At 42.7% G+C, this 22,457-nt stretch overlaps 1 protein-coding gene across 1 annotated transcript in view; it reads right to left on the reverse strand.

Annotated features, from left to right (window-relative positions):
- Window positions 1-22,457, reverse strand: part of ADAMTS14 (ADAM metallopeptidase with thrombospondin type 1 motif 14) — a 106,453-nt gene that overhangs the window by 57,250 nt on the left and 26,746 nt on the right. The gene's annotated exons all lie outside the window — the stretch shown is intronic.

Here is a 22,457-nt window from a genome sequence, read left to right on the forward strand (position 1 = left end):
AAATCAGGGTGGTTTCTACAACACTTTAGGAAAGTAAAGGATACATATCTGATAGAAACGAATGTGACTTTTACAGCTGAATTTTAAAAAAAAACCACATGTGGATCAGCATTGCCCAAGGGGTAAACTGCACAGCATATTTTTTATATCCAGATTATATAATTGATTGAACAAAATCAAAAGTTTCTGCACTGGCAAGACGCACCGGGGTACGCTGCCTTCCAGTGTGATGAGCCCGACCCCAATCAGGAAGAGTTTCTAGGAGGAACGCCAGCACGGCCAGCTCCTCCTGCCCTCGGGCTAAAGTGCCTGTTGAGTTAGAGAAAAACTGGCAGAGCTTCAAAAGCACACCAAACGCCAGCTCCTTTCTGAACCTGACAGCTCTGACCTGAAGCGCCTTAAGAAGCATTTTGGCAGCTTATGCCACCCCTCAACTGGGTTGGACTTGGCGGGAGTGGAGAGGAGGTAAGAATGAGGGCAAGGAGAGAGGATGGGTAGCAAGAATTTGGGAGGGGAAGGGGAGAAGAGAAGGGAAGAAGGGAGAAAACTGCAACTTGACATCAAGAAAAACTTTAGGTTAAATCTGCCAATTGGTAGCAGTTTGTTTCTCTCCACCATGTGAAATAAATCCCTTCCCTTGTCTCCACAATTCAAAGATGATTAATCCTTTGCCATATACACTTATGATTTCAAGTTGGACTGAAGCTGAAGTGGACAGGAGGTGGGGGCACGGAGGGAATCCTTAGCCATTCTTCCTTTGCAGGAGATGCTGTTATGCTTTCCTTTCTAATCAATGGGAAAGATACAGTTACACAGACACTGGAATATCCTGGAACACACTCAAGCCTGCACTGAGTAGAAAAGCAGAGTGGCTACTGCTGATGGAAACCTTCTGTGCACTTGTTTCTAGGAGCAAGCCCCAGAGAATATTTTCATTGCCATGTGAGGAGTATTAAGTGAATGGCATGACTCTTCATGCCCTCTGCTGATACCATTAGCTGGTCAATGTCTTAAAAGAAAAATCCCTCTGTGCAAATACCTTCTCAGCAAATTAAAGGGACCAGACTACATGAAAACAGCTGGCGTTTTAAAACTCTTATTATCAGACTCATCAAATAGTTTATATACCCAGCCCTCATAATGCTGTGATGAGGAATACCCTCCAAACCCAACATGTCTATTTAATAAACAAATTTATCACCAACATTATTGCTAATTCCTAGAGTCTACCTATGATTTAGGTGCCCAACAGCAAGAAAAGTCAATCTGTATGACCCTGTCTGGCTGTATAACAGTAGGTAACATCAAAGCTCCTAAGACTGTGCTGACACGGTGGATGATGCTGGTACAGTAAAACAAGAAAGTGAACATTAAAATACTGCATACCATCTCTCCTGTCAGTCACTTGATAACCTTGCCAGTTCCATCAGGTCCTTTCTGAATCTGGCTAATTCTAGAGGTGAACTTTACAATTCTGCCACATACCATGGGAGCGTTCTGATGCTCCTAATTCACAGTGAGTACTTGCCCAAATACAGCGCATATCACTAATATATAATCATGCAAGAGGCATTAGAGGTCTGCATGACAACAAAACACATTTGCAATTTCTAGACTTCACTGTCTTTGAGCAATGACTTGACAAAAAAAATAGAATTTTCCAAATGAGCAAAATCAATGACATTTCAAAATCCCAGATCTCAGATTGAGTTTGGCAAGTTCATCTCAAACTAACTTCTGCCCCAATTTCCATGCCAATATGAACTTGTGAAGACTCTTTTCTGGAGCTCTAAGGGGGGGGGGGCAAAAGCATGACTTACTATACTAAGTATACTCAGAGCTAATACTAGAGAGCACCTTACATTTTTGTGTGACACACAAACTAAGTTGCTCTCCAAACATTTCTGTAAGTTAGGTAAGTGTTATTATCCATATTTTACATATTGGGAAACTGAGGCACAGAGCAATTGATCTGTCCACAATTGCACTGCAAGTCAGGACTTCCTAGCTTCTAGCACCAATCTTCACCCACTACATAATATGGCTTCTCAACAAAACAATAACAAATGTGTGAAGAGCCTCATATCCAAACAGGCAACCCCCTCTCTTATCCACTTTACAACATACAAAAGAAGCCTGATGAAAGTTATGTTATGACCCTTTTAAGCTGCAAGTGGCTACAACCCTGCTGGATTTGCCCACCACAGAATGTAAATGATTTCCCCGTGTGGGACAGAACTGGCTAAATGATTTTTGCTGGTCCCTTTTGATGGCCACTTAAGACAAGTTTTTCTACATATGAACTTTGAAATAAAAAGGGTAGCTCATACCTTGGAGCCCTTCACATATAGCTGGTGATTAACACTGTCCCTGCTTAGTTACTGTACCAAGTTGTCCCTCCTTGCCCCAATGTCAGCTTTAAAAAGGGACTTTTCATGCTGAACCAAACTTGTAAACCAGTTTGTCTAAATCATAATGCTTTGACAGTTATTTTCTGTATTCACCCTGTCATGGCTGAAGATGTGTGTTTGAATAAGAGCTTTCTCTCACTCCCCTCCCTTCCCCTCCCCCCCCCCCCCAAATATAGCACCACATTCAGCTAGTTAGCCCTTCAAAGTATTCAGGATAATACTTAATTTTTGATATCCCAATCATGGAAGTGACTGTGATCTCAGAAATGCATCACTGTGAATGGACTGCAAGATCTAGGCAAAAAATAAAAATGGCCTGAGAAGGTTAACATTCCTCATTAAAACACCAATATCTTGGATAAGACTGTCAAGGAAAATTGTAATACATGAAAGGATAAGTGCAAGCCTGTTGTTCTAAAGATTTTCCCCAATGCGGCAATCTCCTTTCCAGAGTTAGAAACCTACAATCCACATGAAGTTGTTTCTCCAGCAAGATTCTTCCAGAGGAAAATCTTTTCTCTTAAACATAATCGCCACCTAAAAGTAGTTTGATTTTTCTAAAATCTCTTAATAAGGCTTCACTAAAGTTCTGTTTTGCTGAGAACTTACAAACAATGAAATGCTTGACAGAATGGTAGGATGTAAGTCACCCCTCTAGCAGAACTCTGAATCAGGAGGTTTCCTTAGTAACCCAAAACAATAGGAAAATACGAAGTAACTTTGTATTGTCAAGCAAATTCATTGGAAATATTATATCACCCAGGTTTTCTTAATAGGTAGAGCAGAGCATTGGTGAGAAAACACCAATAGGAAATTTCCTAGGCTGCAGTCTGGTTCCAGTGAAAGAAATCTTTGTCTACCTGCCCACCCCACTACACAGAAGTAGAAAATGAAAATCCTTCTTCCAGCAACTCAGTGAGTTTCCCTCTGCAGAAGGCAGAATTCCTGTTATAGCTACGCCATCTTTGTATCTAATGATATTAGTTCTACTCTGCCTACTGTCTCAGTTCTGCAGGTGGATAACATGCCCAGAATTAGTTCTGTGAGCACAAAGCATGTCCAGAATTGGCTCTGCAGGGAGAGAGAGAATGCCCAGGATTAGCTCTGCAGGCAGCTTTCAGAACCTAGAATAAGAACAAAATCCAACCCCCTGAGTTGATGACTTTGCACCTCATCTTCAATTCATTCCCGTGCTGAGTTGAGAAATATGGTATCGATTCCTCTCTGGGTAAATCCTCTAATCACCTGTCAAATCAAATGCTGCAATGAACATTAAAAACACAAATGAAAAAGGTGTTTAACTTCCAAAATCAGAACCAAACTGAGTGATGACTCCCCAAAATCTAATTGAAGGGCACTTACAGGGAACCAGTGTGGCCTGAAAATTGGGAGAGATGGGACCTTCTCCAGATTAGGGGTGAGTGGAAATTCCAATTCCACTGAAGGATTCTGGCTGTGTTCCTTATAACTCTTTGCGCCAATCAAAAGGGAGCAGGAGTCTGAAATCTGATAACAGACCAGGGATTAACGCTGGGGAGTCCCACAGGGCTCCTACTCTACGCTTGTTCAAAACAGTAACAGAATCAAGCTTTTTACCATGTCCCTCTGTTTTGTCTGTTATAAATTCACACTCCTTGCTCTTTATTTTTCCTATTCCCTTTGGCTGCAGATACTGTAGCTCCCCTGCTGCCAATATTCGCTCCTAGCCATTATGGTCTTGTGCCACATAGCACACTTAGGCTCCTCTGCCTGAACATGGCTGGTTGCTTTGAGTTAGGTCGTATTTTTAGAATATAGTTTTATCTGTTTGATTTCTCTGTAGGTTCTTGTTTTACCAGAACCTTCCCTCTAAATCAGAACCTGAATGCAAACCCCAAATCCTCCCCCCAACAACTCTTCCTTGCTATTCAAGCTTCTTCAAGAGCAGCTTATTAAGCAATCATGCTCCAGCCCATATACGCTAATATCCATTTATGGAGCCATAGCCAACAATTTTCTGTATTGAGTGCAATCCCCTTTCTTCTTTTGTCAGAGTGGGGCCCAGCCTGATCATTAAAAATATAAGCGTGAGTGGACAAATGCTGGTGGGAACTCCAGAGGAGAAAGCAAAATGACACCCTTTATGTGACAATGTTCCCCATGAAATCTCCTTAAAGGGATTAAAGATGCACGCACACATATAACAAAAAATCCTCATATAATGAACAGGATGAAGTTCCTGCCCCACTGGGGGAAGGGTATGAAGGGGGAAAAAGCTGACAACCTTCCATCCTTTCACCTCCCAGCATGGGCCATTCTCATCCCACCACCTTTCAGAAATTCAGAAGGATTTAGAGGTATGGCCAAATCTCGCTGCTATGATATGAACCCCGGTAGCAGCAGCAGGCAGTGAATGGAATGGTGATGCTGGGGTAAAAGGAGGAAACAACTCCTTTGCATTATTCTTTAATCCTAAAATCACATTTCCCATGTCTCGGCTTTAGAATCTCAGAGTCCCAGGCTTAATTGGTTAATTCCCTCTTCATGAGCTCAACGGAATGACAACAGATTGAAAAGCAAAGCTGGGTACAAAACATTTCCTCTCCTCTGTTCCAGAAACAATGTTAGATATAGTCTTAATTCCCACCCCCACGAACCCCACACCCATACAGTGCCTCTCTCACACAAGCTGTATAGTCACTGAAAATGCTCATGTTTTAATAACATGAATTCTAATATTATTTTTCCCACAGGCAACAAACCTTACAAAGTAGGAGCTTTAAAACAATACAGATAATCAAATATTTACCTCTAGATGACAACATTCCGGACATATATAGGGATGTATACTTAGCTAATTTATCTCAGTTATATAATTAAGTTTATACTAAGTTCTTTGTTGGAGAAAATGCTTTAAAAAAGAGGATGGTAAGAGGAAGACAATTGTGGGAGAAGAAGGAAATGGAACGAAGATGAGAAAGAGGGATACGTACTACCAGATATTCCACACTAGTATTCTTGGAGGATCATGCTACAAGATAAGTGAGCAACAGAGCTGCTGGGTGCTCTATTGTAAATCTAGCTCTAATTGTGTAATACGTGTGTCATAAATATAAAGGGAAGGGTAAACCCCTTCGAAATCCCTCCTGGCCAGGGGAAAACTCCTCTCACCTGTAAAGGGTTAAGAAGCTAAAGGTAACCTCGCTGGCACCTGACCAAAATGACCAATGAGGAGACAAGATACTTTCAAAAGCTGGGAGGAGGGAGAGAAACAAAGGGTCTGTGTGTTAGTCTTTATGTACTTGGTAGTATATTTAGAGATGCATGTGTCTTATTAACTCTGTTTTTCCTAGAGCTCCAGGAAGAAATCCCAGCCAGTGTTTCACCCTAGCTGAGATTTGGGGGGCGTGTCATAAATATAAAGGGAAGGGTAAACCCATTTAAAATCCCTCCTGGCCAGGGGAAAACTCCTCTCACCTGTAAAGGGTTAAGAAGCTAAAGGTAACCTCGCTGGCACCTGACCAAAATGACCAATGAGGAGACAAGATACTTTCAAAAGCTGGGAGGAGGGAGAGAAACAAAGGGTCTGTGTGTTAGTCTTTATGTACTTGGTAGTATATTTAGAGATGCATGTGTCTTATTAACTCTGTTTTTCCTAGAGCTCCAGGAAGAAATCCCAGCCAGTGTTTCACCCTAGCTGAGATTTGGGGGGCGTGTCATAAATATAAAGGGAAGGGTAAACCCATTTAAAATCCCTCCTGGCCAGGGGAAAACTCCTCTCACCTGTAAAGGGTTAAGAAGCTAAAGGTAACCTCGCTGGCACCTGACCAAAATGACCAATGAGGAGACAAGATACTTTCAAAAGCTGGGAGGAGGGAGAGAAACAAAGGGTCTGTGTGTCTGTCTTTATGCTGGCTTTGCTGGGGACAGAACAGGAATGGAGTCTTAGGACTTTTAGTAAGTAATCTAGCTAGGTATGCGTTAGATTATGATTTCTTTAAATGGCTGAGAAAAGAATTGTGCTGAATAGAATAACTATTTCTGTCTGTGTATCTTTTTTGTAACTTAAGGTTTTGCCTAGAGGGGTTCTCTATGTTTTGAATCTAATTACCCTGTAAGGTATCTACCATCCTGATTTTACAGAGGTGATTTCTTTACTTCTATTTACTTCTATTTCTATTAAAAGTCTTCTTGTAAGAAAACTGAATGCTTTTTCATTGTTCTCAGATCCAAGGGTTTGGGTCTGTAGTCACCTATGCAAATTGGTGAGGCTTTTTATCCAACATTTCCCAGGAAAGGGGGGGTGCAAGTGTGGGGAGGATTGTTCATTGTTCTTAAGATCCAAGGGTCTGGGTCTGTAGTCACCTAGGCAAATTGGTGAGGCTTTTTACCAAACTTTGTCCAGGAAGTGGGGTGCAAGGTTTTGGGAAGTATTTTGGGGGAAAGACGTGTCCAAACAGCTCTTCCCCAGTAACCAGTATTTGTTTGGTGGTGGTAGCGGCCAATCCAAGGACAAAGGGTGGAATATTTTGTACCTTGGGGAAGTTTTGACCTAAGCTGGTAAAGATAAGCTTAGGAGGTTTTTCATGCAAGTCCCCACATCTGTACCTTAGCGTTCAGAGTGGGGAAGGAACCTTGACAACGTGCATGCACGGAAAATTTAAATTTGTAGCTATACAGTACTGGCAAAGATGCTGCGGTTGATCAAATCTCAAGCTTCTGCATCTAGGGTGACCAGATGTCCCTACTTTATAGTGACAGTCCCGATATTTGGGGCTTTTTCTTATATAGGCGCCTATTACCCCTCACCCCCATCCCGATTTTTCACACTTGCTCTCCGGTCACCCTATCTGCATGTAAGTTGGTCAATCATCTTTGGGGCTCAGAGAGGACTTTCCCCCACGTATTCAGCACTGCACAACTTTTCAAGGACATTATGGGAGCATTGAGAACAATGGGCTTCATGAGGTGCTGAGCTCTTTTGAAAATATGACTGACTCCTGTATAAACCCATGGAAGATGAGCATGACCTATGACAGTCTCACAAATTTGTGCTCCTGTTGCAAGAGGCATTTCTAGGGCTAAGTTCATATTCTCAGAGGTCATAGTCAATATTCATAACTATTTCGCAGTCCGATACAGTTTAAGGCCAAAAGGGACCATTAGATCATCTAATCTGACCTCCTGTCTATCCTGATTTCTCCATGAGCTACAAAACATCCTGGATTTCTAAGTGTCAGTAGTTGTTCCTCATCCATTTACTACTTGCCTCCATGGAGTCCCTAGTGCAGTGTCAAACAGGTAGAAAAAAATTCACGTTTTCCCTCCAAATCATCTGGTTTTTCTCAAAATTTCAGAAGTCCAACTTTTCTTCCACCACAGATCAGTTTTCAAAATCCATTTGTGGCTTGAAATTCTTGTTTTCCAAATTTTCCACAGATGTACCATGGTGGTCATCTTTGGCAATTTTAGCTTTTCAGTGGTTAAAAAGAAAATGATCCACACTCCCCAAATAAACGCACGCATGCTTGCGTGCACACACACACACACAAAGAGGAATCCATCAGAACAGCACAAAGAGGCAACCAAATCAGGGGAAGTATGGCGTTTCATCTAACTCCCAAAGCCAAACAAAAATCTGCCCCTCTACTTTTTCCCATTATCTGCAACTAAATAAAGTAAATAAGCAAGTGACTACCAATTTATCAGTAAGTTTGATCGGGGAGTGAATTCATAATAAAGGGTCTGCCTGGTGTAATTTAGAGCTGCCTGAAGTGGCCCCCAGTTGGCCACTGGATCATGATGAAGGTGACACTGATAGAACCTTAACTGCAGCAGAGCTGCACTAAGCTCAGCAAATGCCAAGCTGACAATAAAGCCTATGTACTATACGTGACACTCTCCCAACTCCTCCCTCTTATGGCCCCATTTACTTCCAAAATCAGCATTTGGGACACTGGATAATCAGGACACCTCATTAATGCCAAATGGTAACTGTTACAGATTGAACCTGGCTCAGTGTGAGAATCTGATGGGAAGGATTTTCCCCCTCTAATCAGATTAAGGTGGCAGGAACTAGTGGACCCTCCTAATGAAAAGCCAACAGGCTCACAGAGAGCAGCCTAAATTCCTTAAGCAGAGGATCATGTGGGAAAATAGCTTTTTTCTTTCAAAGGTCTGGAAAGCCCAATGCTGGGGAGTTTATTTGGTGAAGGTTCTGAGAGCCTTCTCTCTCCCCCTCTGTCTGGATTTCTGTAGTGCGGTTTCAGAGCCTCCAGCCTGTTTGTATTGGAATGCATGACACACTCATTCAACGAGTCATAGCAAATATATTGGACCTGATTCTCAGGTCTGGCTGATATGAAGATACTGGTCCTGATTCTCAAAACTGCTCTGGTCTGGAGCCAGCTTAACCTGCCAGTTGAGGATTCCCCTGACCTGAAGAAAACCCTTGCTGGCATAAAGCCAGCATTGCTGATACTGTGTTACACCCTCGCAGCATAGGCAGCATGGCTGGCCAAAAGGAAGTGTGGCGAGGGTGAGACAGTGCCTCGGTACTGCAGCAATCCCCAGAGACTGCAATGGCCCTCCTGGACTGTTGGCTGCCTGGTGCAATTCAAAGCAGCCCAGAGTGGCCCCCCAGTTGGCCACAAGATCATGGTTTAATCTTAATTTTCCTTGCTGAATAATTATCACAGCTTCATCGGCCTTGAAACAGGACCTCTGGGTACTTTGAGAAATGGACTGGAAGGTTGTCTACTGTGACGTTGCACTCTATATGATTTTATTAAAATATGCTAATGAGTGTGAATATAATATAACTGGAATATGCTTCATGCAAAAGGTCTCTTGTAAGGTATCATTACAAAGCTTATAATCTACTGAGTGTGGGCATCCTATTTGTATAAATGTATCACTCCTGTATCTGAAACTAGAAATATGAAATATAACTCTGAGGTCCTATTGTAGTATTGCGAAGTGTGGGCCATTAATGGTGGTTTGAAATCTTCATGGCTCCCATCAACCAGGACAATTGACTGTGGATGGCTCTGTTTGCTTGCAGGCCTTCCTGTGAGTCAGGCTGGGACGAATGAGGGTTTGGAGTCTTACAGTGACATGTGATCATGTCACCTGAACTGGAATCCACCTTTAAGCTGGTGCTTTTCCATTTAGAAGGAGGGGTGGGAACCCAGAGAGGGACAAAGGATTCCCACTTTGTGCAAAAGATATATAAGAGGGTAGAACAGAACAAAGGAGGCTGCAATCATGAGAAACCCCCTAGCTACCAACTGAGCTGGAAGAAGGGCTGTACCAGGGGAAGGATTGTGCCCAGACTAGGAAGGTGTCCAGTCTGTGATAGAAGCTTATTGAAACATCTGAGGGTGAGGTTTTATCTGTATTCAGTTTTCTTATTGTATTAGGTTTCGACTTTCGTGTTTTATTTTATTTTGTCTGGTAATTTACTTTGTTCTGTCTCTTATTACTTGGAAACACCTAAATCCTACTTTTTGTATTTAATAAAATCACTTTTTACTTATTAATTAACCTAGAGTATGCATTAATACCGGGGGAGGGGGGGCAAACAGCTGTGCATATCTCTCTATCGGTGTTACAGAGGGCGAAAAACTTATGAGTTTACCCTGTATAAGCTTTATGCAGGGTAAAATGGATTTATTTGGGGTTTGGACCCCATTGGGAGTTGGGCATCTGAGTGTTAGAAACAGGAACACTTCTTAAGCTGTTTTCACTTAAGCCTGCAGCTTTTAGGGGACGTGGTTCAGACTTGCGTCTGGGTTTGCAGCAGGCTAGCATGTCTGGTTCAAACCAGGCAGGGCACTGAAGTCCCAAGCTGCCTGGGGAAACGGGCTGAGGGGGAGTATCAGCACATTAGTTGGCAGTTCGCAAGGGGTTTTCTGTGATCCAACCCGTCACATCTACTTTCACTGTTTCTTTAGTAAGTGCTTCTGTGTCCTGTGCTGAGACAGCGTTTGGAACTTCTAATATGATTCCTTCTTGGTGAAACATATTTACCAGAGCAATAGGACACGAAGGCACCAGCAATGGATGTATCTATCACTGTCACAAAAAGCTGTACTGCATCCGGACACCAACCCTTTTTAGACTGACACCTACAAGCCCTGCAGTAAAATTAGGCCACTCACTTCCACAATGAGGCTCCAAATAGTAACTGCTAACAGGTGCATCACAGGAAAGGAGAATGGCACCTTACCACCATTACAACGTCCAGAATTAGTAGCTGTTGGAAGAGGAGAGCTTTATGCTGTTAAAGCCAGCAGGAATGAAGCACTGGCATGTTAAAAAGCTACCTTACAGAGAGGCTTTTTACATATCACCCATCTCTCCCCCAGCACAAGACTAGGAAAGATATTTTTCGAGTAGAGAAACCAAGACGCACACTGCAAATCAGAAGTAAAATGGATTTGGGAACAGTTTTCCTAAAGAGACGCTGCTCACATTGCCAATGTGAGACTACCAATTAAAACCAAACCAAAACTTCTTCTAAAGGTTCCCTGACAAACCAAGCTGGATAGAAAATGACATGTCCACAGCCTTGTGGAACTGTTACAACACAAATCACGGCAGCTTCCTACCTTCATCTTCCTCTAAAAACATAGTTCCATTCTACTTAACACAGCTGATGGGCTAATGGCCCAATGCAGCCTGGCTCCTGGATGTATGCTTCCTCTATTGTACTCTTTTGCCAGGGGTAGTCCCATTAGACATACTACTGCAACCTGGTTGGCTTTCTATTTTGCACTGGTTAAGTGCCATTATCATTACAGTCCAATTGTGCAAAGGTACAGTAACTCCTCACTTAACGTTGTAGTTATGTTCCTGAAAAATGCTACTTTAAGCTAAACGATGTTAAGTGAATCCAATTTCCCATAAGAGTTAATGTAAAGTGGGGGGGTTAGGTTCCAGGGAATTTTTTTCTGCCAGACAAAAGACTATATTTTATATATATACACAGTATAAGTTTTAAACAAACAATTTAATACTGTACACAATAGTGATGATTGTGAAGCTTGGTTGAGGTGGTGAAGTCAGACGGTGGAAGAGGGTGGGATATTTCCCAGGGACTGACTTACTGCTCAATTATGAACTAGCACTCGGCTGAGCCCTCAAGGGTTAACACATTGTTGTTAATGTAGCCTCACACTCTACAACGCAGCACGAATGGAGGGAGGAGACATAGCATGGCAGAGAGAGACAGAGACACACATTGTGTGTGGGGGGGGGGGACATAGATACACACCGTGTGTGTGAGAGAGAGACAGAGACAGGCACTGCCCCTTTAAGTACTCTGACCCCACTCTAAGTACACTGCCTTTTTAAGTAGATCAGCAAGTTGAGACAGCAGCTGCTGCCAGCAAGCTCCCTCCTTCCTGAGCCCTGTCGTGTTTCCCCACCCCCGGCTCTGTGGAGATGAGGTACAAGATCATGGGGAAGGGGACACCCTGACATTAGCACTCCTCTTCCCTGCCCCTCTGCACAGCAAGCAGGAGGCTCCCAGGAGCAGCTCAAAGGCAGAGGGCAGGAGCAGCACAGGGCAGTGGGGGGAGGGACAGCTGAACTGCCCAGCACTTGATAGCCTGCTGGGCAGCTGCCGCACAGCGAACTAGGGGGAGCTGATAGGTAAGCTGCCGGTCCACCCTGGTTCCAAGCCCCCACCAGCTGTCTGCAACGGGCTGCTCTTCCTGCAACCAGTAGACAAAGCAGGCGGCTGCCAAACAACATTATAAGGGAGTATTGTGCAACTTTAAACGAGCATGTTCCCTAATTGATCAGCAACGTAACAATGAAACAACGTTAACCGGGACAACGTTAAGTGAGGAGTTATTGTATACAATATGAACCACCAGCTTTTCCAGGGCAAGGGGATCAGGAGGGGAAGGCACAGGATGCCTGATATTTAAACACAAACTTCATATATATGAATACTGACACATAATTTTTGTTTACCTTTGCAAGCTCAACGTACTTCCAAATGGGTGAGGAACGAGTTAAACCAGTGTTTATATACAGCAATGAACAACTTGTTCACCAGATGAAACTATAGTTCAACAAGCATTTGTACGACAGTGTTCTCAGAAAAGAGAAAGTATTTGTTTCCAAGCACAGCTGCAGAGGTTAGCAATTCCACCCTCCCCACACACACTTCTGATGCACTGCCACAGAAGGATACAACCACACAGCTCTCACAAAGCCCTGCAGAAACTCCCATGCCATGCTCCTGACTGCAGCATCCAAATACAAACCTCAAGTTCCCCAAGTGTGAGCTCCTCAGGGCAGAAGTCCCATCTTTCCTACAGTACTCAGTTGTTCACAGCAACAGCTCAATTAGCCTTCTGACAGTGAGTTAAAAGGGTAGTGCCTCTTTCTTCATAGTGCAGGTTGTTAACCAAGCGTGACCTCTGGTGGGAAAGGTCTTAGGGGCATTTCTCTTGTTGGTCAGACCACTGGTGCCTCAAAGACCTGACTGGGTTGCAATATGGAACTGAGCTCGCCCAGAGGTCATGGATGTTATCTCAGAGTCACAGATCAGTGGCAACAAATTAGCAATCTGTGAATGATGGCATTTGGGGTGACAGTTCCCTGAGGCACTGAGCCACGGTAGTGTCCGTCAGTAAAGGAGATGAACACGGTTAACACTACAGTGTCAAGCGCCTGACAAACTGCACTGGCCCAAAGACTCTGCATAAGGGGCAGAAGCACAGAGGGGAGGGGTGCTCTTCAGTGGCTGAGAATAGCTAACTACTGTGAAGGGGCAAAAGCAGTGGTGGAGAGGCCTTTGACCCTGCAGTGGGCTGAAAGAGCCCTTATCCTGAGCTGGGAATTGCTGGTATAAATACATGTAATTCTGTTTATATGTTACAAGAAGTACTTCTTAGCCTATGAACTTTCAGAATCAGGACCTGAGCAAAAACTAAAGATGGTTTACATCTGAATACACCTCCATTACACAAGGGTTGAGTAGACATCTGGCAATAGATTTTTCAAAATATTTGTGGCAAGTTAGCCCCTGCATCTCAGTTTACAAGCACCAGTGGGTAGAAATCGCTAACAAACACCCAGAATAAATGGCCCAGTCCTCCACTGACATAAAATACCTTGAGATTCTTGGGGTTACACCCTCGCAAGAGCTGTGATGATTCTAAAGTTTGCAAACATCTCTTGATGAGCTTCTGAATTCATTGCTCATCCAACCTTTTTACTTAGGATATATTTAGATTTTAAAACTCCAGGAGTCTTGGCTCTCATTTGAGCCTGCCTCACTCTTTCTAGTTAGTCATACCGCACTCCAGCCTTGCCATGGCTGAGCTACCAGCTCGTTAAATCCTCCCTTGTTACAGTCCTGATGGCACACCAGCCAAGCCGCTCCTCTTTAGCCTTGCCTTGAACTAATGGGATTAGTACTCAGTTGTGTGGTCTCGGTCAGGCTGTGATTTATAGACGCTGGCATCGTCCTCTTGTGCACTCCTTCCCAACGAACCCCCAAGCATCCTCCTATCCCCTGTGTCCTCCAGACCACAAAGCACAGGCTATGCGGCTGAAGTGCACATTCCACTAACATGTTTTCAGTTAAAAAAAGGAAAAACAGAGAACTATTATAGAGGAATGTTACCGTCCAGCACACTCTTGTGTTCCCTCCGCAGTGCCAGGACAGTCTCGTCAGTGCTGTAACCTGTCTTCTCACTATGGCTATACTGCGTAATTCTCACGGCACACTTTTGGCTCATCAAGTGCATTTTGAAACCTTTCTCTGCTGAATTCGGTACTTTAGGGAATTACTGCAACAGTAGGTAAAAGGGAAGCAAGTCTGTCAACCTGAAGTGGGGGTGATGTGGAAAACTCCACACCAAGACACCTTCCCCCCCTCCTCCCCATAGACATCCTGTAGCCCTTTGTGACATCATGACATGGCAGGGGACTGGCTTGAAGAGAAGGCTCAGAGGGGTCCCAGACAATGATGGATAACTAGCGGGTGAGTCCATTAAACTGTGAGTATCGCCCATTGAGTGCAAGAGATGCGTCAGAGCCAGAAGCAAGAAAGGAAAGAAAAAGGCCTCCTTGGAGGGAAATGCTTTGGTAAACTATTCATTTTGCGTATTACCCAATGGGGTCATGTTTTCCCCTTTTATTGATCTTTTCTTTTAAACTCATTAAACTCACAAACGGGCCCTTTATTTGAAAAGACAGCTGTCCCTCTTTCACTCTGCATAGCATCCTGAACATTCACACAGTGAAAAGCACTCCCTGCTGCGTATAAACCATGAAATGTGTTTGAAAATAAAGCTTTTGATTAAAACTGACAATTCTGAGCTTCCCATGCTGTCCCTCAAGCTGAAAAAATGACATCATCTGTGACACCAGCAGTGTGGGGAGAGACCAGTCTCAGAGCATGTAACCCCTTCCCTGCCTGATTTCAGAGCAATTTAACAAACAAATCAATGGGGCAAATTTTCGAAGGGGCCTCACCCCAACCTCTGTTCATGAACAGATAAGAGACTTACTTGCATTTACAATTCTTGTGCATGCAAATGACAGGATTTAGGCACATGAAACCCATTTGCACAGGCAAACTGTGGTTTACAGATGTGACAGAGCAAAAGAATTGTTACCATGACTGAGCACACAAATGGAGCCAAAGTCAAGGGCCCCCTGATAAATTGGCTTTTAAGATTTCAGGGAAATATTAACAATATTTTAGTCTCATCCAGGCTCTGACATTCATTGATGTCTTTCAGGAAGAGAAGCGCACTCAGCCAACTACAATGATCATTTTAACTGAAAATGTTATTTTAAAAAATCGTGACAGCTGCCCTGAGGACTCCATCTCCACTAAGCAAACCTCTCAAGACACCACTTTAAAGTAGCTCCAGTGTGTGCAGTAGTTAAAAGCCATCTTTTATTAAAGATGACCTTTTGTTAAAGAACAAGTAAACATCTTCTGCTGGTCTCTTTGGGAGTTGCTTAAGAAGATCTCATGATAGAATCCTCACTTTAAATCCAGTGAGACGCATGTGGACTTTCAGGCAAACCTGGATGTTGTTAGCTTAAAGTTGAAATGCAGAGCTCTCATAAAAGTGTAGTAAGCAATGTAAAGTCCCTGGTCACTTACAGGATCTTTGAATGGGCAATTACACCTTACATGAATTATCTGGAAATCGGATCTTCCCACATATGCTGAATCTATCAATTTCCATGATCAAGATTCAAGATTTCCTCTGCAACAGCTGAAGGCAACACAGATACCCAGCCTTCTCAAGCAATTCCCAGCTCTGTCATCAACTGCTGCTGGGGAGAGATGGAATCCCAAACTCAGGTTCTGGCAGGTAAGTAACAAAGGAACTGGATTTTCACCACTCTGCTTCACCGCTTTGTTAGCTTCCTTCTCTCTCTCACTCTCATCTTCTACCTTCTGCCATATTCCCCTCCCCCACATGCCTGGAATACCCTTTCTAGTCCAGTACACCTCATACTTAGCCTTCTTTTTATTCAAGTCTCTTTCTGAAAAACTCATTTCCTCTATAAAGCTCATAATGCTACACCATACCTGTAAAACATAGCCCCAAACCTTTACTGAAAGAAAAACAAACACAGAGTAAAATGATATAATAGTGAACACTCCATGGCCCTGATCCTGCAAATATCTACCCACATTCTTTGCATATGCAAGTAGTCTAAACTGAACTCAATGGGATTACTCACATGCGTAAAGCTAAATAAGTACATAAGGATTTGCAGGATCAGGGCCTAAATTACTACCATGCTGAAGGGCTCTTAGTGAATTTTTGAGTTTTATCTTTGTCTGACTATTTACCCTCTAAACTCTGGGGGCAGGAGCCTCGTATTTCTTTGTGGCTTGTGCAGCATTGAACAAACCTTTGGTAGTTAATAAATAAATCAGGAGAATGCATAAGAATAAAAATTTTCACATACTTTGTTTTAAAATGTAAATCTCCCTGTAATTTTAAACCCACTTGTATATTTGGGGATGGCAACAGTGTTAAACACTAATGCAAGATAGCAATGGAGGATGATAATGCCATTTAGGAATGCTTAAGGAACTGCACAGTACAGCAGGCTCACGGTAATCTCTCAATGTCAGAACTATGTTTATTGCAATGAACAGAAAAGAATTATCATGAAGCATTACTATTTCTTTATTGTTACACCGATATGCCTTAAAATTCAGACTTCAGGAGGTAAATAGCTAGCAGGTGTGTTAAGAATTTAGCTAGCTGATTGACTCACACTGACATTAATGGGAGACATACAAGTAAATCCTTACATCTCACACTGATAATGTACCCCCAGCCTGATTGGCACCATAGAGGCTGCAATGCGAGTTAATGCTGTTTTGGTTTCTACATTTTAAAAAGTCTTCAGAGATTTGTCACTTCAGAGCTGGTCATGCCTGCATAACACTTCCCATGACCCTGCAGAAAAGAACTGAAACAGGGAGAAGGGGAAAATGCATGAAAAAAAGAATAGCTGTTTTCATTCTCCAGTTTCCAACTGTACAGAAGTTACCACTCAGTATATCTCAGCTGGTCCACCTGACATCACGTGGGAACATCTCAGTTATGAGAAATAGGGCTTTGAGCACAGAATCATAAAATCATAGAATATCAGGATTGGAAGGGACCTCAGGAGGTTATCTAGTCCAATCCCCCACTCAAAGCAGGACCAATCCCCAACTAATCCACATCTCTAGCTTCCAGACACCAAAGCAGCGAACAAGAAAGCAGGAAAGACAACAGGGTTAGAAGGAATTTCTCTTCAGGCCCCATCTGGTGCACAGACACTGCATCTACTCTGTCCTGGCATGAGACATTGAGCCAACGAGGAAGGGAAATGAAGACTGAGGGAGGAGGAGGGAGAGAGAGAGAAAGACCTTTGTGAAGACTGCTCATATTTGCAGCTATTTCGGTGTCAAATGCTCAACAGTGCAAATGCTTTGAACGATTAGCAGTAAAATAAATACTGGTCTTCCAGGTCAATGAGCTCTTTGGGAATATGCACATTTTGCTTTCTTTTTTGTTAATAAATGGTTAAAGGAAAACTCCTAAAGATCAGTAGGAGAGAAGGTCTGGAATAGGGTTCTGGGGAAACCAGGAGAGGCTACTCAGAACTGATAGAGAGGAGCTGAGGATTGCCAAAGGGGAGCTTCGAAATGAGGGAGAAGCTCCTGACTTTCATCATGAATAGCTGCTCTTTGAGCACAATTTTCAAAAGCACCTAAGTGACATAGGAGCCTCTGAAAACTTTATCCTTTGTCAACATGAAGCAATAATTAAAAAAACTAAATGCAATAGACCCTTCTCTGTTCACTCTGGAAGAACAGCTTTCACAGCATTTCCTGGACTTTGGGGGACAGTTTTCAGGGAGGTGCAGAAGGAGGTGACATTTCTCTCTCTCCATCCCTCTTGGGAACATCCAAAACAAACTGGACATTCTTGGTCTGTCTTTGCTGAAGAAGGCAATGCGAATGAACCCCACACTTTTGTTCTCTCCCTTTCTCCCAACCCGCCCACCCAACTTCAGTGCCTCTCACTCAAACAGGTGTTCTGGACAGCAGCCATCATCCACAAGGCCTCTGCAGAGATTTTCATACAGAGTTTTTTGTTTAGGTCATAAACGCCCAGCTCTAGCCTGTCAAGAGTTCTGCAAAACCATGAATTGTTTATATACTTGCAGAGAAAGCAACGCCATTCTTGCTAATATCTCCCTTCAATGAGGACAGTGTCAGTAGAGCAGTGTTTCCCAACCAGTGTGCCATCAGACTCAAACAGGTGTGCCGCAGAATTTTCTGAAAAACTTCATGTGAGAACAAAAAAACCCCTTCCCTTTTATTTTAATTGGTGTCGGAGCCAGATCGCATTCTGTACTTTTCCTCTGCGGGACGAGGCCCCTTTCAAATATTATGCATGCATCACGTTCCATTCCCCAAAGTGAGGTTAAGAGGGACAAACAGTAAACAAAGATGACATTCCCTGATGAATGCAATGCACTGCAATGAGCCTTTGATGATGATGCACACAAAAAAACATGTAAGTCAAGCCTAAGTTTTATATTTACATTTGACTTGGGGTAAAAGCCAGAATGAGCCGGACCTGGGATTGCATGATAATTAATTACATTGCATTTTAAAATGGTGAAGAAAGTTACACACACTTGGGAAGACTATTTTGGGAATGAGAAGAAATGACTAATTATTAATTGTTTATCATCCCAAATTATTATTCTCAAGTACGTATCACTTTTTCCACTGTGCATGCGTTTGTCCAGAATTCTTATATTTAGCTTTAACGTTAGTTTCCACTGTTGAAAATGTTAATTCTGGCACAAAAGACAGGTCGCAATCTACCATTAGCCGCTATGGTGGTTTTGATTTTAACCCTACTAGCCTCATTGTGGATTGGCTCATAAATATTCATGAGATAAAATTTACAGTGGCCTATGATATATGCCACATTACGCTATGCTTATATGAACCTGACATAACGGGAGGTGAATGCATTTTTCAAATCTTACAAAGCTCAAAAGTTACAGTGGTGAATTTTGAATTTATGACCCCAAAATGGACAAATATTTAAAGAAAAAAGATTTTAGCGATTTCACATCTACTTGCAGTGATAAAGCTGAACCTAAAACTAAGAAAGTGAAAGTGGTGAACCGACACTTCTGTGAGAGCGAACCTCAATATAGGGAACCATCTTGCACTCTTCCACATTGTCTCATGTGCAGAGAGAAACTCTCAAACAAAGCCATGGGGACAAATAAGTTAAAATGACACCTTACAAGCAAACATTCATCCCTTGCCAAGAAGGACATACTTTGTTTTACACATTTGAGGGACCAGAATGAGAAGCAAGCATGACTGATGATAGACTATGCAACTGTTTCTGACAAAGCACTGGAAGCAAGCTACATGGCTGCTGAGCTTGTAGCAAAGGCAAAAAAGCCACATACAATCACAGAGACATTAATTTTACCAGCATGCAAAGAAATCATGAGAGTAATGTTAGGTTCACATGCAGTCAAGGAAACTGAAAAAGTTCCCCTTTCAGATAACAATGTAAGTCGCCGCATTGATGACATCAGGTGAGATTGAGATGGTGCTCGAAGAAAAATTAAAATCAAGTGGAAAATTTGCATTGCAGCTTGACGAATCAACAGGTATCAGTGGCCATGCTCAACTCTTGGCTAACGTAAGGTACGTTGACAGAGATAGTATAAAAAAAAAATTTTTTTATTTTGCAAAGAACTGCCAGATCACATGACTGGAGAGGATACATTCAGCGTGACAACAGCCTACCTTGAGGAAGGAGAACTTCACTGGAAAAATTTTATCAGTGTTTGCTCCAGTGGGGCAACCTGCATGACTGGCAAAGTGAAGGGGTTTGTAAGCAAGGTCAGGGAACAAAACCCAGATGTGTTGGTGACGCACTGTTTCCTGCACCATGAAGCACTCGTCACCAAAACACTGCCAGAAGAACTGTCTTCAGTTTTAGATGGAGCAGTAAAAATAATGAACTTTATAAAATTGCAGGCCTTAATATCATGCATTTTCTCCTTGCTGTGTAAGGAAACAGAAGCAGAGCATCAGAGTTTACTTTTCTACACTGAAGTACACTGGCTTTCCCATGGAAAAGTTCTCTCACGCTTGTCTGAGCTGAGAGAGGAGATCATAATGGTCCTAACTTCGGAGAAATCATGGTACATGGACTTGATCGCTTATGTGCCATGGTGTGCAAAGCTTGCCTACCTGGCTGATGTATTCTGCCACCTCAGTGAGCTGAACAGGAAAATGCAGGTAGATATGAGCATCTTCCCTCCAACATGGATAAACTGCATGGGTTTAGGTCTAAGTTGGCCTTCTGGCATGAAAAAGTAGCAAAAGGAACAACAGAAGTGTTCCCCTTGGCAAATGCAGCAGATCCTGCTGGCAGTATTTTGGTCAATGTCATTTGGTCAATGTCATTTGGAAAGTTTGGAATTAAAATTCAGTTCATATTTTCCTTCAATTAATAGAGAAGATTTTGACTGGTCCGAGATCCTTACAGTTCCTCTGCAATGCAAAGTGCTAAGAATGTTACAATAATGGCTCAAGGTCAGCTTGCTGAATTAAGGAAGGACCACATTTTGAAAATAAAGCTTGATGATACGCCATGGGACTCTTTCTGGTTGAAGGTGGGAGGTGAATATCTTGTAATCTCTGACCATAGTATCTCCATTCTGTTGCCCTTTTCAACCTGTGCAAGTTATGTTTTTCAAGCCTGACTTACATCAAGAACAACCAAAGAGAGCATTTGAGCTCAGTGAAGCACGAGCTCCAAGTGGCACTGATAACATTTCCTCCCAGGGTTAAATGACTCTGCGCCTCAAGACAAGCTCAGGTGTCTCGTTTAAAGTTTTTCGTTATTTATTTTTAATTTTTGTATATAATTTGTTGTCATTCATCACAGACTGTGAATCACAGTGTGCATCGAAATCAGGGGAGCATTTCAGAGTTCCATTCTGTCAGGTGGTGCGAGACTTGCAATCTCTGGAGTTTGGCTTTTGATGTTGCTCACTTCCAAAGCCATACAAAAGAAGAAGTGGCTCAAAGATGAAAAGGTAATACCGCAAGTCTTGATACATAATAATATCATTAGTTGATGTCTCTTGATTGGTACAACTTTTGTATTATTTGTTAATTATTATTAACATCATTAACTGTACTGTACACACTGTGAATGGCAAGGGTGGTAAACAACTTAAACCGAGGCGATAAGAGGGTGGGTTCATTTGGAGATAATATCGCGGTGTGCCTCAAAATAATTAAAGGTATCACGACGTGCTGTGGCAGAGGAAAGGTTGGGAACTACTGCAACAAAGGGACAGTTCACTTGAGTTCTCTCCCATAACTATGCCTTATCTGCACTCCATCCCTTTCCCTCTTTTACTGCTGATGGTATTTAACGGGCTTGCTTAGCTCCCTCTCTCATATACTGCAGCTCCAAAGCTGTCTTCCAGATCTAGGCTCACATATGGGGAAGAGAAGAAAAAATCTTCACCCCTTAAATAAAACAACTGAGTGAGCCACTTAAACAGCAGCCAGATAGCAACAAACACTGCCTACTTCCCCTTCTTGGGACTCCCAGGAACAAAAGAGGCACAGATTAGGAAGCCGTTTTGAGACACTCTGCAGTGACAATGCACATACAGCTTGATGGTGCAATAGCACACCTGGGTTCGATGAATTAAAAAAACCACAACCACCAACCAATACAGACCAGTAATATTATGGAGGACACTATACAGTCTTTGTAGCTTATGTGCAACATGCCACAGCTGGCACGTGACCAGGATTCATCACTGAGTTTGGTCTGCTGGTTGAATCTATGGCTTCCCCGGCCCAGGCTGGGTACTGACGGGGAGTGCGACATGAACACTGATCCATGCCCCAGTAGTATGTCATTTTGCCGTGGTCGAGACAGTTACAGAGATGAGTAGAAAACCATTTGTACCGCATATCCACTTTTCATCATTTCAACTACTATATTTGTTAACTGTTAAAGACAACCCTTCTCAAGGCTTATTTTTCAGAATTATAGATTTGGGACATCACAATAAGTTTTGTGTCAGAATACTGTGATGGCAAAACAGGGGGTAAGGGCTTCACTACAGGACCAAACTAGGAGGGCAGCCTCAACTCTGATCCAAATATCCAAGGAAGAGGGGGAAATTACACTAAAAATAAAACTGTCTTTTGTACACAGGCCCCTTCTGCCTCCTGTCTGACCCCAGTGTGAAAATTCCTCTTCGAAGTCCAGAAAGGAGAACCAACAGCCTTCATCAGGCAAATCCATCTCTCTTCCAAAGGCACGCCGAAATATACCTGGATTACTTGACTTATTCTTATTCAGAACTCAGCCAAACTGCTAGTGAATAAACTGGCTATAGAATTGCCACTATATGAAATCATACACACTGCATATGTAAAAAAAGCAATGCTTTGCATAGTAATTATCACTACCAATTTCTATTTGCATC

The sequence above is a fragment of the Chelonia mydas genome, chromosome 7, assembly GCF_015237465.2.
Source record: "Chelonia mydas isolate rCheMyd1 chromosome 7, rCheMyd1.pri.v2, whole genome shotgun sequence".
Classification (NCBI taxonomy): domain Eukaryota; kingdom Metazoa; phylum Chordata; order Testudines; family Cheloniidae; genus Chelonia; species Chelonia mydas.